This window comes from Peromyscus leucopus, chromosome 16_21, assembly GCF_004664715.2.
Source record: "Peromyscus leucopus breed LL Stock chromosome 16_21, UCI_PerLeu_2.1, whole genome shotgun sequence".
Taxonomy (NCBI): domain Eukaryota; kingdom Metazoa; phylum Chordata; class Mammalia; order Rodentia; family Cricetidae; genus Peromyscus; species Peromyscus leucopus.
The window spans coordinates 22974215-22979820 of NC_051084.1; the positions used below are offsets into that span (position 1 = coordinate 22974215).

The following is a 5606-nucleotide window of genomic DNA, read 5'->3' on the forward strand; positions in this document are numbered from 1 at the left end:
AATTGGCTCAGTGATGCCATTGCTGGAGAAACAGGCATGGCAAAAAACCACAGACTATAAACTCAGGCCAGCTTTAAGTCAATGTGGACAATTTATAACTGATGTCTAATGAAAAAACCAAGTCCCTTCTTCATATGGGATGTACTTTTGATCTCATTCTTTGCTTGAAGGGTCTCTAGATGAAAATGCAGTCTCCAATACCTGGGGCTTTCCCTGTAGGACCCTGGGAGTTATTACAATAGCATTTTTCTGAGATAGTGGATGTGTCATGATTTTATGTAGAAATGAAACAGAAATGAAATGTATATGCACAATTCATTCACTCAGAAGCTACTTCATATTATAACATATGATATCACAAAGTAAGGTGTCACAGGATTAGAATTTAATCCTCCCAATTGTGTAGACTGGAGTCCGAGATCAAGGTGATGGAAACATTGATTTAATTTGAGGCTTCTTCTCAACTGGCAGATGCTGGCATCTCTCTGAACTTCACAGGGCTCCTCTTTGTGCTCATGTACTGGGGGAAGGAGCCAGTTAGGAGAGAGGTGGGAGCTGTGAGAACAAAGGAGCTGTGTAACATTTTCTTATAAGGACACTAATACTATGGGACTGGGGCCTCGTATCCTAAATTCATCTTACCTACGTACCTCCAGAAAGCCTCATTTTCAAATATAGTCACAGTGGGACTTGAGTGTCCAACATCTAGACTTTAAAGAAACCCCGATATTCAGACCACAGTAGAGGCTATGCATTGAAAATGCAGTTTAATATTAAAAATATACATTATATTTTACCTCAAAATTAGAGGGTAAATGATATCATGGAAACTGAATTCCACCCAAGAAAATGTGAATCCAAATAATAGATCATTATTTCTAAGCACTCAAATGTTCAGCATGGCGAAGGGGAAGTAGGCATGAAGTCCAACTGTGGCCAAGAAGCTATTTGCAATAGATAGTTGCCAGGAGAGAGAAATGAGTTTTCTTCAATGGAGTGACACTGGGTATATCAAACTCCAGTACAGTTCTCATATTCAGGAATGTTCAGTCAACATAAATCACACTCCATGGTTTTCTCCCTGTTATTTTTATTTTTTAAGAGAGCAAAATAAAACCATGAAGTTGTGTGGGTAGGGACAGGGAGGGTGGGATGGAAAAGAATATGATGGAAATATACTTTATAAAATTCTCAATGAATAAATAAATACATAAAAAATCAAAACTCTTCATACGCATTTGGAATGCAATTGGGAAAACATTCATATCTATTTAAATTAAATGCTCCCATTCCTAAAGTCATAGCTCAAAAACTGTGATCTACATCTGCAGCAGAGCCTATGTTTATATGTAATAAAAATAAATTTCTTCATAAAGACATTTTGGATCATTTAATTTCAAAACCCTTGTTTGCATAGCAAATCTTTAAATATAAAGTCATTAAAGTTAAAATTTAGGTAAGCTACAATCAGTATAACTACAGAGGTTAGGTAGAGAGTAAGGGACTAGCAGGGAGGGAGGGATCTCTCTAAGAAGGAGAAATAGAATAGATAGTTATGGATGAATGGAGGGAGATTGGAATGTGAGGACCAAACAAGAAGGAGAAGGAAGAGGAGTTGAAGAGAGGAATATGGGGAGGGACGGCTAAAATTAAGGGCCATGATGGGTGTCATATGAAACGTTAATATAGTCGAAGCTTCCTAATATGTGTGTGTGTGTGTGTGTGTGTGTGTGTGTGTGTGTGTGTGTGTGTGAAGGTGATCTAAATGAAATCACCAAATACCAGAGGAGTCAGAGTGCCAACTGGATATCTCTTGTCACCAAATAAAGCTTCTAATACTAGGAATGGATTACATCTAATTGAGTTCTTGCCCAAAGAGGTCCCATGGGAACCCTCAAACAACCCAGGCTATTGGCAAGACTATTGGTGGCTGTCCAACACTGACAGTGAAGTTCTACTGCTCCATACTACACTTACACAACTCATTGAACATGGCGAAGTAGAGCGGGTGCCTCCCTGGAGCCTTCACCGCTAGGGACAAGTATTCATGATACTGAAAGGTACTCTGCATACCGCCAAAGAAGAAAGGTTTAGTTTTTGAGCTACACACATAATCTTAGTTTCGTTTATCCCCAAAATACAACTCTATCTTATCATAGATGTCAGAAATCAGAATATCAGACAAGCTGCATAACCTCTTCATGACTGTGTAAACCACAGGGAATTATGTAAGCATTACAAAATCTTACATGTGTTGCTCTGGACCACAGATGTTTTATCTTTGGTAAGCAGCCACAGGATATGGCTCACAATAGGAATCACAAACTCTCCGTCCAGGTTTTTGTCATATGACTTCAAAAAGTGAGCCAAATTCATGTTTAAAACAAACAAATACACAAACAAACACATGCAGATATAATTTTCCAGGCACATGAGGACAGCAAGCCAGTGAAACGGATGGAGTAAATTTTAAAGCAGTAGAGATGCCATGAGATCTCTCTCAAGGATCTTCAAGATAGACACTTTGTGAAGTAATCCTGAAGTCACTAGTATAGGATATCCCGTTTGTACGTGACTTCAGCAGTTGTATGCAAAACAGCAAATGTGGTTCCCAACCATGGCAGAGGTGGCTCAGCTCTGTGGCTACAGATTCTTCTCCCATTTTGAATAGGAAACCACACGTCCCTTCACACTGGGTGATGTGTGTCCCTAAAACACCAGTCCATACTGATATAACATTTTAATAATTAATCTTGAACAAAATTAATAGTACTATACACAATAATAACGTAGGCATTCTCCCAAACCCAAGCCTTTCCCGTGTCACTGCTAAGAAACGAAAACATATCGATACATAAATGAGGTTGAGCTAAGCGTGTTTAACAGGCTCAAGTTTTCTTAATATTTTCAAATTTAAAATAACGGTTTTGTTTTTCCAGTCTTTCTGCCTTTTCGAGTGACTGGTTTTTATCCTACAGTCTTTTAATCTTTTCAGATCAGACTGTTAAATCAGCTGACAGTTAAACACCTGTGCTGCGTAGCACACTGCTGAGTCAATGTGAACATATCCAGATTGGCTGTACGTCCTCATTAAAACTAACGAGAGCTTTACGGTTAATTCCCCAAGTGCCAGGATGAATATTGCTCCCTAGCGTTCAATAGCCCTTAAATTTTTCTCATTTCTTACCTGTTGTGCCAACTGCTAATAATTGGATAATGCCATCTGTTCGGGATACTTACCTAGACAAAAAGAAAAGGAATAGTTTCTCACACAAGCAAGGCCTTTCATCTAAGTTAAATCCTCTGGATGGAGTATATAGAATATTTAGCATTCTTCTTAAAGGATCTCTATTCCGACTTCGAAGTTCTCTTAGCCTTTCTAGTTCTGCGAAGTTCTCTTAGCCTTTCTAGTTCTTACATTTGAAATGTCTCTGGGAGGAAGATGGGATGTGTGTGGACGAGCAAGCACAGACAGGCTCTCAGGAGGGCAGCAATGACTCTGACTGAAGAGGAAGGCAGCCTCAAAATCAGCCGTTCACTTGTATTTTGATGCAACCTTGGTTTTGTGGTTGTCTCGGCTACATCTTCATCTTTCATAGCAGGAAAGCGTCATGCAGGGTAAGCTGTTATTCCAGGACCCTTCCTTCCGCTCTCTTCCTTCTTTGGAGTCAGATGGTGGTGACTGGGCACAGGGATTTGGGGTTGCGCTTCGCTATGCCGTCGTCAACAACATGAGTTTAAAATGGAATATATTCCAAACATGATGTCTCAACAGCACTCGGTAGGATTGGAGATCACATGAGAGAGCAAAGCTGCTTCTTAGAAAATGAACATCTGAAGGCATCAGAGCTCCAGGAACCTGGTAGGAAGGAGTCTCCAAACACACTGCAGAGGAGACTCAAGGGTCCTGAGCAGAGACGGGAGGCCTCTCTCTGCATCCTGGTTAATGGCTAGAGATTTAGCATGAAGCCTGTGGGTCCTTTGCTGAAACACAGAACTTAAGAAGGGCTTGGAAAGTTCAGTCAAAGTTTCTAGAGAATCCAGAGCCTCAAGATCTTGAAAGTGAAGACGCTCAAAGGGTTCCCCTGGAGAACAGAGAGATTTTAGTTCCCCAGAGGGAGAGAAGTAAGGGAAAACTCAGGACCATTAGTGCACGGGATATTTAGCATTACAAAGCTCATTTCTGTGACCCAGTGTATTAATAGGTGAAAAGATTTAAACCTTAGTTAAATATTTTGATAGATTTGAAATATATATTGAAAAAATTAAAGTTAATGAGCTAGGAATACTAGTATGTTATTAATATGATAAAATTATGAAGTTCATAATATTGCATGGTAACTCATTAAAATGATGAAAGTCCTTCAGAGAATATAATCAGAGAATTCCAGTCATTATCATTCTAAAGATAGGGTCATAAACATACAGTTATTTATAATAATATTGATGCCAGCTTGTGACAGTAAGTCTAGCCAAGAATCCTTTTAAATCAGTACATAAAATGCAAGTGCATGATTTAAATAAAACATTTAAAGACTAAAAAGACATATCATCTATGATTTCATATTAAAATATTTAATTTCAATATGGATAATATACTCTAAATTCTCTGTATGTTTTGAGCCTTTCAGATAGAAGCCCATGGTGTATGTGTGTATATTTGCAAACATTCAATTTGTTTCTAAAGCTTTTATGAAAAGTACAGAGTGAACAGTGCCAGAAAAAAATTAAAAAGAACAGAGCAAACCTCATATGCTCAGAGGAGTGGACACCATGCTCAATTTGAAATGCATTAACCTTGATCAGTAGATGACTGATACAAAAATGGAAAAAAAATCAAACAAGTGAAATCAGATAGACAATTCATAATTAAGACCACAGACATTTCATTTTTGAAAACTTGATACTACATTGCGGTGAAAACTGGTGTCTTTTAAAGTTAGCTGTATTGAGTTAAATGTATACAAATGTAAAAATTTAATTTATGTATTCATTAGCCATCAGGGGGTTGCCAAACCATCACACTGTAACACACATGACTGGCCAAAACAAAGGGAGCAGCCAAGGCCCAGCTTCACAGGAGCTTGGTGTTCTCTTGTTAGTCAGCCTTTTGTCTCAGTGACAGACCATCTTAAGGGAAAAGGGTTTATTTCTGACTATTGATATATTTAGTTTTGATTCTGGTTGAGAGGAGGTCTTTTAATATAGCATAGATCAGCCTCACATTCATATTCCTCCAGCTTCTGCCTCTCCCAAACTTGGACATTGTGCATTCTGGAGATTTCCAGGGTTTACATCCCTGGTCATCTCGATTTATGTTACTTTCCTGAGTGAGCAGAACATCTTAGCTTCAGGAGGTGAGAAAGCAACCGCTCACTGCATGTCAGCTGGGGAGGGGGGTCGGGCATGGCAGACAGAGGAGGTAGAAGGCTCTAGGGAAAAGATATACTTCAAAGGCCCCAGCTCACAATTTGGTGACCAAGCTTTTAACATGAGCTGTTGGGAGCAGCAAATTATTATGTCTTTCCAAATTATATTTCACTGTATTTTATATACAGTAGGCTGTATATAAAAATTTATATTAATGCTGCCTATCAAGCCACAGG

General features: G+C 38.8%; 1 long non-coding RNA gene across 1 annotated transcript; it reads right to left on the minus strand.

Annotated features, from left to right (window-relative positions):
• Positions 1–365: 365 nt before the first annotated feature.
• Positions 366–4131, minus strand: LOC119086829. Its single transcript, XR_005090193.1, has 2 exons — positions 3241–4131; positions 366–555 (listed from the first exon to the last, which is right to left on the minus strand). It is a non-coding gene; the product is annotated as an uncharacterized LOC119086829 (long non-coding RNA).
• Positions 4132–5606: the final 1475 nt, after the last annotated feature.